The sequence below is a fragment of the Megalops cyprinoides genome, chromosome 5, assembly GCF_013368585.1.
Source record: "Megalops cyprinoides isolate fMegCyp1 chromosome 5, fMegCyp1.pri, whole genome shotgun sequence".
NCBI lineage: Eukaryota > Metazoa > Chordata > Actinopteri > Elopiformes > Megalopidae > Megalops > Megalops cyprinoides.
This window is the reverse complement of record NC_050587.1, coordinates 34,445,363-34,457,574: the sequence shown is the minus strand read 5'-3', so window position 1 is coordinate 34,457,574 and position 12,212 is coordinate 34,445,363. Positions and strand designations below refer to the sequence as shown.

The 12,212-nt window shown below is 43.3% G+C and overlaps 1 protein-coding gene across 1 annotated transcript in view; it reads left to right on the top strand.

Moving 5' to 3' along the window:
- The first annotated feature begins 1,084 nt into the window (after positions 1-1,084).
- The window catches only part of megf10 (multiple EGF-like-domains 10), a 65,243-nt gene continuing 54,115 nt past the window's right edge, over positions 1,085-12,212 (top strand). Inside the window, exon 1 of the mRNA XM_036528646.1 lies at positions 1,085-1,263. The gene's annotated coding sequence lies outside the window, so the exon portion shown is untranslated. The remainder of the gene's footprint in view (positions 1,264-12,212) is intronic.

The following is a 12,212-nucleotide window of genomic DNA, read 5'->3' as shown; positions in this document are numbered from 1 at the left end:
TGAGTTTGCCAGATGCCTTCCATGGTCTGATTAGTCAAAGAAATCCGTAGGCTCAATATTGAACGTCATTACATCATTTAGTGGGGTAAGTCACCAGACGTGCAGGTAAAGGGTCTTGTGAAATATTTAAAATCCTCTAACAACGTAGACAGACATGAGGGCGCTCTTGAGTAAGTACTGTTCCGGTTATCTTTGTCATCTCACCCGAAGCATAAAACCAGCCGTTGTGTGTTAGCAAAATAGCTTCACATCCCACTCATATTAAGCGTAAAACAAAAAAAGAAATTTCAGAAACAAGTTATTTAATTGGATATTACATTTTTCAAATCATTGTACTGTGGCCTTTTCACAATGACACAAATGGATTTGGAGTCATTCTCTGGGTCAGTATGGCTACGCCTGACATTTAATGTGTAAATAACACTGAGGGATTTACAGTGCAGGTAAAAATTTCACCGGTGGCATTTGCGCATTGATCATCATGTAAGGACAACTACCGCTTTTAAAGGTAGATGGCGCCAAAACCACTAAGCCTTGTAGCGCGTGCAGGCACGCGTAAACTATGGATATCGCAGGAGATGATGCGTAGTTTGGTGCCACAAGGATACAGCACAGTTGAAGAAAAAAATGTGTAGCCTGCAGATTTAAGTGAAACAAGTTAAACCCCTAATCATGAACATTTTTACACATTATTCTTGAATATTTTATACAGACATTATTTTAAGTTTTGAGTTTTCATGACACTTTCCAATTTAGGCAAATAATCTGAGTTACGGAGGGCGTTTTAGTTAGATATTTTTAATCAAACTAAATTACCAAGCAACGACAACTGCCTGCGTTAATATATTATTCAACATATGTTAGCACACAATGGACATCCTTTAAGTACAACCAGCACGGAAGAGTTTCTTCAAAACTTTTCAAAACAGATGCCCGTCCGATTGGCTGGGGCTGGGATGAGGTCACGGCAAGGATTGTGCTCGTGTTTTCTCGCTTTGGAACAAGTTCATTCCCACCATCCTGCAGCTCTACCCTCTGCGGACGCGCTACCACGACGCTCGAGAGATCTGACCCCTTTCTCCACTTTCCTGACGGGACCCGCGTCTCTTCCGCTCCACACGGGGATATCATACAGTGGGTGGGAATCTCTCACTCGGAAAACTGTCGTTAACCTGCCGTGTCGAGGAACTTTAACTTGTGAGAGGCGCGGTGGATAGAGCATCCAATGAGCCTGGAAAGGACGCAACTATTTGCATAGAATAGGTAAGTTTTCATGTTTATTTGCTGTGTCAGCTGCCAGTGTATGTTTTTTTTTTTACCAGTTAAAGATCATTCATTGATTTCTTCTTGTGGTTTAGTGGTGTTTATTATGAACAACAAACCATCCTGATGACTGCATCTGCGCGTTTGCGCGGATGTTTTTGGCATATCAATTGCTTATGTTGTTGTTGCATTTAAAGTGCTGATTACTCAAACTTAAGCGGAAAACTCTTACCTCTCCTCTGATAATCGTTTGTAAGATAGGAAATAGAACGATATTCGCTTTCCCTTTACCTGGACGTTATAGGTAACTTTGTGCTAACAGGCACAAGTAGCGAATTCTGAATTAATGTCAGAAGTGGAATCATCAATGGGAGCGGTAGCACTTTGTTTCCTTGACAACCGTTGTGAGAGATCGAGAGGAATCCAGCAAAAACACTGAAGTTGGTGCGGGTGCGCACTGTGTAATGTTCAATTACTACTTATTATATTCGCTCTTTTGTGCATAGTAGCAGTTTCACACCGAGAGGCAGCTCTCACAGTGTACATTTTTATTCAGTAGTGCGTGAAACGTGTCATTTAAACCGTACATGAAATGTATAACGACTTAAGTTCATACGATTTATGAAATATCAAAACGTTGTCATCCTCTATTGTCGATGTACTGCATGGAGGAAACATATATTCCCTCAGAATCTGAGTAATCATCTATTTATTTGTCCAAATCTTGGTCAGTCCTTCAGTAAACAAGGAGAAAGATAAAACTTTTCTGGGACGAAATGGAACAGGTGGAGCATGTCTAACCACTTTCTGCAATACTGCATGTGACAGTCAGTTAATAATAATAATAATAATAATAATAATAATAATAATAATAATAATAAAAACTTTCATTTCAAGATTTCATCACCAATCATTCCTCCGTGGACGTTGTACATTCTAACGGCACATAATCAAATCAGTTGGATCATTGGATAATCGATCAGATTTCCAATTCTATTCGCGGTGACCTAAACAAACGAGTTTCCCATTTGTTCCTTAAAAAATTTGTTCCAGTGCTGTTTACTTGGACCCACTAATACAAGTGAATAATAATTCAGAGCAGCGCGTGACATGTTAGCTAGAATCGGATGCTTAGGATGTTTAGAGGAGAGTTTAATCCAACAGATGTGGTGTTTTTCCATGTGTCTTTGGGACTCTGTAGTTGCTCGTTTCAGCGAGTTGCCCAACTTTTGTTGCTCCAGTAAAAGTCCAGCTGTTATTTTACAGAATGTGTAAGATGTAAAAAAGGAAGAGACTGTTTCCAAGTGTGATAGGAGCAGGCTACTTGAAACACGATTAAACATCTTAAAATGCTTGCTTTTTAGACTCCTAGTAATGTCATGTCATGTCAACTTTTGTCATGTATCAGTATCTAGATATTAACTTTGCATTATCAAATGGAAAGTAAAAGAAGAACTCAGCGGATACATATCAAACTTTTATAGTACGGAAACAATATGTTTTCTCCTGTTTAGACAAAAGAAACAAATGATAAAAGCGCACGAGAAAGCTAGACTGAATAAAGTGAAAGATAAATGGGTAAAGAAAGAAAGAAAGAAAGAAACGAGAAAGCAAAGGTTGGCATCTGAGGGGAAAAAATAAGTATAATAGGCTGCCAGACTTTTTATTGTTGTTTTCTTGCTTGTTTGTTTAACTTGGCATTGAATACCATAACTTTCCTTGTGTATCATTTTTGTACTGAAATATTTTTAAATGTAGAAGTAATGTTGAAACATGACCCATATTTTTTACTATGCAGCCCTAAAAGTCAATAAATAAACAGGATGTTAATAGTAATACTAGTAAATTTTCAGTTTAATCTGGTTTTTTGACTTGTTTGGAACCATGCCTCTTTGTTATAACTAGACAATATTCTTTTTAGGGTGGAATATGTTCCTGCGTAAAGGATTTGCTTGATTTGCTTGATGTTCCCCAGGAGTTTTTTGATAGTCATAACAATTTTAGCACTGTTATTTTGCAGAGATTTACAATGTGTGTTTGTGCTGACGTGTTTGTGACGTGTGTGTGATTGTGTGTGTGTGTATGTGCGAGCATATGTGTGCATATGTGCGTACACATTTATGTGTGTGCATGCACAGTGTATTTGGGTTTGCACATGCAAGAAGATGGTTCTGCTGTATTGTCATCCAAAGACATTGTAAAAAGCAGGCGCAGACCGAGTTAACATGAAGAATGTGTAACACGGCATTGGATTAAGCCAAGCCAGAAAATGCCACAGGGCGGAACTATTTTAGTGGAGGAAACCTTGCTGCCAGTGTCCTCAGGCTGAGCAGAGTGAGAGAGAAAGAGAGAGGGAGAGAGAGGGAGAGAGAGAGAGAGAGAGAGAGAGAGAGAGGGAGAGAGAGAGAGAGAGAGAGAGAGAGAGACCATCTCACAGAGTGGGCCTGCAGTGATGGTCATTGTCCCCCCACTGTGGTCATGTGACATAACACACTCGGAATGGAACAGTGAACACTGGCCAGAGAGAGAGAGGGAGAAAGAGAGAGAGAGAGAGAGAGAGAGAGAGAGAGAGAGAGAGAGAGAGGGAGAGGGAGGGAGAGAGAGAGGGAGGGAGAGAGAGAGAGTCACTCTCAGTGCATGCACCAGCTGAGTCTCCAAGCTGGCCCATCTCAAAGATACAGAAAGATTTAGGTCAAATCTTAGACAGTGGTGGATGTGACAATGCTTCAGATGGGGATGCTACAAACAGAATGTAGTCCTTTTATTTTGGTGAAATGTCAGATTGCATCAGTGTCTGGCGACCGTGTGGGTGCTGTAGCAGATCATTGGAGAGGTGCCTTCCAGCCTCGCTACCTGTCCGTGTGTCAGTCCAGTGCAAGGCTTTCTGAGCGCGGCAGACCTGACGCATGCCGGGGAAGAGATTCCCAAAGGAAGCAGGTTTTGTTCCATGATTTCCCCAGGCTACAGATTTAGTGGATTCACTTCATATACCTAGAAGAACAAAAGACACAGTCTGAGTTTTTATCCACAGGGGGTCACACACAGTACCTAAAGCAAGCTCCGAGCAGAACTCAGAACACTTTCATTTGGTGCACAATTTTCACAACCCCTAGTCAGCAGGTAGGTCATATTGTGGATGAATAAAGTGAACTTGTATTGAACTGAAATATATCAGAGTGGGCATGGCCAGGTCTCAATGTATCACACAGACTCCCATCACGGCTGTTGCTTATTTGTGGGTGTTAAAACCACAGTTTCCTAACGGAAGTAACACCATATGAAAAGAAGACACATTGTCCACAGAGAAGTGGGTAATAGCCCCACAGCTATCAGGCAGGGACAACGAGCAACCACATGCAAACACATGTCATTGTTAATTGCAGGCCTGCGAATGACTCGGGCAAAGGTAAAACGGAGGAAGATGTCTGTAGCTATTCTGTGACCGTGACCATGTTATTATTGTAATATGTCCCTGTTTGTGTTTGGGAGTGGCAAGCAGTCCCAGCTGGTAGCAATAAAAACAACATTATTTCTTATTATAATTAAAGGGTTTGCAACAGACACGGTTTGCACAGAGCGGAGGGATAAAAATAAACAAGCCTGCAGCAGATGGTTCAATGTTTCTATAAATTCGCCGATCTTAAATAGTGCGCTCGGACGGCGCGCTGCGCTCCCGACCAGCGGAGTATACACAGGGATGCGCCACAATGAACGTGCTTTTAATTGCATTCTGACTCATGAAAATGTATCGGATCTGAGCCGCACGATAAACGACTTCAAACTCCACCGTGCAACTCCCATGCAACAAAAACTCCTCTAACACGGATCTCCCAAACCGCACCCAGTCACGGGGCAGATCCCGCCGGACGCTGTGTTTGATGGAGGGAATTGAGAGTGTCTTGCTTCGTAAAGCGAAGCCATTCGCACCGTGGGTCAGTATGTCGCGTCTTAACAGCAGAGCTGGAGGACTTTCTGGGGAATAGTGTACCGTCTCTCTCTGGGACAAATGGAAAGAGACCCTGATGGACAGGGACACCTGTCTTTGTTTACTCATGGGCCGGAGTGTGAAGACAGGAAGTCAGCAAACTACAAAGAAACAAGATAACTGCAAGAGAGTGCTCTGAAACGCACAAAAAAAGACTTTAAAATCTATACCCCTCTAACATATACCTGCTCCAGACCCACAGACCCCATTTGTTGTTCTGAATTTTGATGCAAATGAACGGTCTTGGGCGATCATGCTCTGAGCTCAGTGCTTATGTCTGATTCTGTTGTTTTCAGGGAGCAGAATCTCTCAAAAATGTCTCCTCACGCCCACCGTCGCTGTGGGGAGAGAGACGTCCGCCCCTTTGACGCTTATTTTGGGTAACCGTCCGTTAAAGTCGGGCATCGGGAGCCCCGCCACTTTGTTCCGACGGGCCACACAGTGCAGCCTCGGTGCCGTTATTATGTCTCCCGACCGCAGCCCAAATCCGATGGCGGAACCGCCGCCTCTGTCTGACCCTGCCAAGAAACACAACAATGGCTGGCAAAATCCCGCCTGTAAAATGATCCCCCTTCCCTCCGCAGTCACAGCCACTTCTCCCAAACAAACTCCGTATTTCATCACTGCAGGAGAAAAAAAAAAAACCCAGAAAGCCCCAACAACTTATGTGACTTTTTATTATTTAGGTGCGGATGAATTTCAGTCAAAGGTGGCGCGGCCACTGTAATGCCACACTCTCTTTCCATGTGTCAGGTGTGTGCAGTGTTGGGATTTTATAATCCAAAATCCCTAATGACCATCATTAAGACGTCATCTGTCGCGGCTGGGTGGGGTGGGGTGGGGTTGCGGGGGTTGGGGGGGGGTTTGGGGGGCTATCACGGCCCTACAAACCAAAGGCAGGCTTTCACCCCGGCATGTGTGAGCCAAACCTACTCAAGGCTTAAATTGCTTCAAGCTGCCCGAAAGCGATTGAGATGGAATTCCCAAATGGAGAAGCGTTCGAACTACGGGATTAAGGTAACAGAACCCCGTTCTTTGACTGGATTTTTGATAATTGCACATTCTTTCACGGTGACAGATAGCTATGTGAAAGTTTTACTCGCAAAGCACAGAAGTGTGAATTACTTGACACTGAGATGACTCCTAGCAGCAGCTTGAAGCTGTGCTGGGTTTAATTGACCTTGGAACATGCCACTATGCCCCTCTGCATCACAAATGTGTCACATACATCAGATCATGTCTTTCACTGTAGCCTACCGACCCAGGGTGGTTGCTAGACACCTGAAAATCAAAATGGTTTGTGCTAGTTACTGTTTCTGGTAGGGGCCTTTCGGTTAGGCTTTGCAGTTTATCTGCTCAGTACTGGTCAGTGTTGAGGTCAATTCCATTTCAATTCAGTCAGTCCTGGAGATGAATTGAAATTCAATTGTCCAAACTCCAGTTTCACACATACAGGACATAAATTCTCCTTATTATACCCGAAAACCAAGGTCTGGAAATGCACACATATACATGAGTGGTTGAGCAACACGTGTATGTGCATTAAAACACAGGGACCAGGTGTGTGACAGCAATCAGGTTTCGGCTGAAGTCTTTCCCTTCGGCACAAAAACGTTCTCTGTGACCATCTCTGAATCAGAGTGCAGTGAGTTAAGCGCCCTGTACAGTTCCATGCACAGAGCGAGTCCCTCGGAGAGCTCTGTTTGGAAGGAGCTGTACTGACGAAACAACAGCAGCCATTTCCTGCTCCTTCCACTCCTGTCACTGCTTTTCAGTCTGCACCTGTCGCCTGACGTGTGCAGGTCAGATACGCTCCCCAAGGGAGCATGCTGGGAAATTTCAGGGTTTAACAATGTATCACGGCGAGTTTTAAAAAGGAAAAAAATCATATTACGCTGCATAGCACTACTTGTCTAATGAAACACCTTTTATGGGCCCACTGACAACTAACCACACCCTCGCATAAACCCTCAAACCAATTGTTGGCAGAGTGTTTGGTGATGTGACACAGGGACTGACTTGGTACGTACAAAAGGGCTGAATCTGTTGTCCCGCTAAACTGTGTTTCTGACCCAGCTTTGCTGGGGGTGGGGCATAAGCAGAGCAAAATGTCAGTGTAAGTCAATTCTTGGCCTTCAATTATTGACTAAAATGGATTGAAATACTTTGTTACTGTGTTTATAGATCAGCACTAAAGATAACTGATGATGCTGGGACTGTTGTGAGCTGTTATTGGGCAGCAGTGTGGTGTAGTGGTAAGGAGCAGGGCTTATAACCAAAAGGTTGCTTGTTCAATTCCCTACTGGGGTACTGCTGTTGGACCCTTAGGCAAGGTTCTTAACCTGAAATTGTCTCAGTAAATGTTCGAAAACTGTAACCTACATGTATGTAAGTCACTGGACAGGAGTGTCTGCTAAATGATAATGATATAATGGTATATAAGGTTATTGGTGGCTTGTCAGCTTTCTCAGAGTAATGCGTTATTTAAAAAATTATTCGGATGTATGCCTCCTCAGACTGTTTGTGGTATCATTCCAAGCAAAACTGAAAACTGGCAACTTTATTTAGCCATTTTTCGTGTATTTACTCGATATAAACATCACTAGCATTTTACAGCTCAAATAAGGGAGTAAGGCTGGGCCCATGTAACTCAGTTGGGTCCACCACACATTTCTGACTAACTGTGTTTTTAATGGCAATGTGGCCCTTCGGATCTGTCAGCTGGCTTCCGCTGTTCAGAGGAGCTGACCCTGGGACAGAAGGAGTAAACCATGAAAATGTGATAAAAACATGGTTGTAGACAGACACAAAGAACAAAGTAATGTTAACACTGAAATGCAGTTGTATAAGAAATTAAAAAAAAAAAAGAAAAGCGTGAGCGAGGGCAACGTCTCAGTCTTGCCTCAAATTCCGAACACAAAAAGTTCTGTTAAGAGTCCCTAAGAGGACCAGCTCATTGAGGCCGGACACCCCCGGTTCCCTTTGTCAGGCAGAAGAAGAGGCCAGGTCTTCCAGCACGGCTGATTGGACTAACAGAACACAGCTGAGTACGCCAGGTGAAAGGCGGGTTTGGGGGGGGTGGGAGGTTGGCATGGCAGCTGTGTTTACTTTGAGTGGCTCACTCTCACCAGCATCAATCAAAGGCCAGAGTTTCCTTTCCTTTTCCACCAGAGCAAATGGATTAGAACGATAAGTTAAATACAGCCGAATTTGTCACGTACGGTCGTTTCGTTGATATCACCATTGCTGCGCTGTCCCCTTCCGCCTCCAGCCCACCCCCCCAGATAGAGAAATGTGGCGCGGAAGTTTTGGATTATTTTGATTGGCCCCGGCAGGAACCTGGCCAAAGACGCGGCAAGCTGCAACTCCAATCAAGGCCCTTGAATTAACCTTCAGCCGGGGACATGATATTTAAAGCAGATGGCAGTGGGAAGGGATCACGGCAGCGTGGAAATCAGTCGCGCTTATGTGTCTCTTTGAAAGCGCACCAGGGAAGTTTCTGTCAAATATTCTGACTGGCTTACCCTGTTATTACTATTATACATTTATATTTCAGAGGTTGAAATTATTTTTAATACAATTTAATAAGCACTGAAATGAAAGCCAGGGATATCAGAGGATGAAACCTTGGGAAAGTGTTTTTGGTTGGCCGTACCAAGAAGGCACCAAGTAGATTACCTTAACAGAGCTTATTAATGCTTCCTAAGCCCAGCCAGACCTTTTCTGGGGTTACTGACCTTTGATTAAAGCTTTTACTTTTGGAAAAATATTTGTATATAACACTAAAAAATGACTATTTACATATGCTGTTATTTGATTGTGTTGATTTAAAAAAAATGCACATTTACAGTAGTTGGTACTTGTTTTATTTTGATAACAAATGACTGCATTTGAACTGAGCTGGTTCGTCAATGCTGGTTCCTGCTTGTTGAGGTTTTTTTTTTTTTCAAAATAAATGGGTTTTTTATTTGTTTGTTTTTTGTAAATTCTCTCCTTCTGATGTTTTTTTATGTGTGGTGTATTGGCCAGCACTGTTACTTTAACATTCAAAATCAACAGTTTAACTGGGAGTAAAGCGCAGGCTCCATAGCGCTTGAACCCCCTTGACACCTCTTGTGTATTCACAAGGCACTAAGGTGCAAGCAAATGGCCAGATTAATGAGTACACAAAACTGGACTGGAACTGATGATTCTGGATCATTGACTGAAATTCACAAAATGGGCGCCGTGCTGCTTGCACACACCATGCATTTAATAGGAGCCTGGAGTTCTGGAGTACAGTGAGAGGAAATTAAATCCAGGGCTAAGTGGTCGGTTGGACATGCCAGGCATCTCTAATGGGCCTCATAAGGGTCACTGATTTGGTGTGCTTGGTACGGCCAGCTAAACACTTTCCTTGAGGTTCATTTGACATTTCTCCCCCCCTTAAAAACGTGACATCATTTTCTGGCTCCAGTTAGGTCAGTTTGTGTTTGTGATGGTGCTTGCCGGAGCACAAGTTTTCAGTGCGGTTGCCTTTGTTGCGTTCGATTGTTTTATTCTGCATGTGCAATTGACCACAAATGGCATTTACTGTTTGCTAACTCCAGCAGGATGTGGCTTGACATTAATCTGAACATCAGGATAAACTGACATTACTTCATGGTGAATACGAACATTTCAGAAACCTCTCATCGCAGGTGGTTTGACTTTCGATGAGGTGTGGAAAGGAAAACTGTTAAAGTCTAGTCATGCCACAACTGTGAATGGTGCCATAGCAGGCTGTTTTTTTTTCTGGAGGGTTAATTTAATGTCCTGTTGTGACGAGCAGGCCGCATGTGCCGGGGGAATGAATACGGGGGCGACTGCAGCTTCTTTCCTCCCTGAGCGTTTTTGGAGGGACTTCAGAGAGACCTACCCGGGTCCCCTGTCGTAAATGGGTCTGATGCTCAGCGCAGGGTATCAAAGCCCTGCGGCCAGCCCTAATCCCCCCTCAAGACTGTGTGTGTGTGTGTGTGTATGTATGGGTCTTTCACACACACACACACACGCCCACAAACACACGCACAGCGACGCCCTTGTCTGCACCCGCAACAGTTGTCCGGGGGTTTTTTGCCACGCAGCTGTGGTCCGTTTAGCCTAGTGAAACTGGAGCCTTGGGGTCCCTGAGGCCCCCATTAACCGCCTGCATAGACACCGTCAGCGTCGGGTGGGGCCGTCTCCCAGACTTCCACCTCAGCTTGTGTTTCAGGGGGTCCCCGCAGCCCGAACCCCATTACCACTCGGCCCATTTCGTTCGGAGCAGGGAAATGCACGGTACAGCTGCAAACCCGTAATGGACTCCCAGTGGGTTGTTTCGCACTGTCTTCTGCTTTTAATGTTTACCCTTAACTTTGTATCACAATTAAATGCAAGAGTTACATTTTGTTTTGTGTCTTGGCATACACAGTTTGCCGAGTTCAGTGGCCATCGAAATGAATGGTATTTGTGTTGAAGAAAGTAGCACTAAAATTGAAGTTTATAAGTCATAGCTAAGGACAAATATAGATTGAATTCAGGAGTGAATTAAAATCCAAAAATGATTATGGTAATAGATTGTGATTAATAACTCTACAGTGACCTTTTATGTCTCAGAATATCATTTGCTTTTTCATGATGTGAAATAGCATGGAACTCCAGTTCAGTTATGGCAGCAGTATGTTAATGTAAGAACTCTTTCAGTTAGATAGTTTTTTTAGAATGGTATGAATCCATAGACATCAGTAATATAAGTGCACTTAAGTCTTGTTGCGACTGTTGTTATTTTTATTTGACGCTGAAATTCCCACAGATCATTAATTCATCTGAGTATTATCCCCCTTAAGCCTGTGATACTTGCCATATGAAACAACATTTTGTTCGTCTGGTGAGTTTTCAGCGACTGACTTCAAGAGAGCTGAAAAGACCAAAACATGACTATGTTGATTTCAGAGCCGAAAACCAACCGGTTCCCAAAACAGCGTGTCGGGTCAGGTCACTCTATTCCACTGCGCTGAGTTACAGGAGCTCACGAACGCACTGGTTTATGCCTGAAGCTGCACAGTGAAAATGCTACCACTCATGACAAATCCCATCGTGATTAACCCTAGAGAACAGTTCTCTGAAGGAGACGCTGCAGATAAAGATCTTTTTGTAGAGGTAGAAAAAGGACCATCATACCCTGTGATGTATTAGCCCTCTGTTATCTGCCTTTTCATGTGAAATTCAAACACGCTGTCATAAACTGTCATGCTTTACCAATGCTTAATGTTTAAACCTGCCATTTAGAGCAAGGCAATGTGACTGTGCTTTGTCTGTTCTGAACAAGCTGATATTTACATGCCTTAGTAGGACCATCCTTGTTATGCTTAACATTAGTATTCTTGATATAACTGATAAATTAATAATGTTGTTGTACTTGAGAGCACTTGAGATTATGTAAATTGCATTATTATAGGGTACCTTAAATAATGGCATAATTATTTTATTGCGTATCCAATGGGTTTAGGCCCTGAGAAGGCTGAAACCATGTGTCTACTCAGAATGAAATGGATGTCACAACTGGGAATGAAGGAGTGAAGATCAAAACCTGGAAGGTGAAGAACCTGCTTTTCAGGAGAGTCAAATGCTAGCACAAGGGAAATGCTGTCACACTTGAACAAAGAAAAAAAAAGGCTCTGCTCGAAATGTTCTAGGAGAACCCAGCTGTGCCCTGGAACATAGATGAGGACACATTCGAACATAATTAATTGTATTATGTACGCTAGAAATTAATTTCAGTTGCTCAAGACGAGCCCAGCGGTGTCCTGGAACATGAGGAATAAAAAAAAAAACAATTTCAATGTACACAGCTTAAGTGTCTACTCGCAATTAATGCGTGACATGCGTGAATGCATGAAGTACGAGGTTTGGCCGAGGAGAGCCGAAGAAAGGGGTAAAACTGGTTGGCAGGGGTCTGAGAACAGCA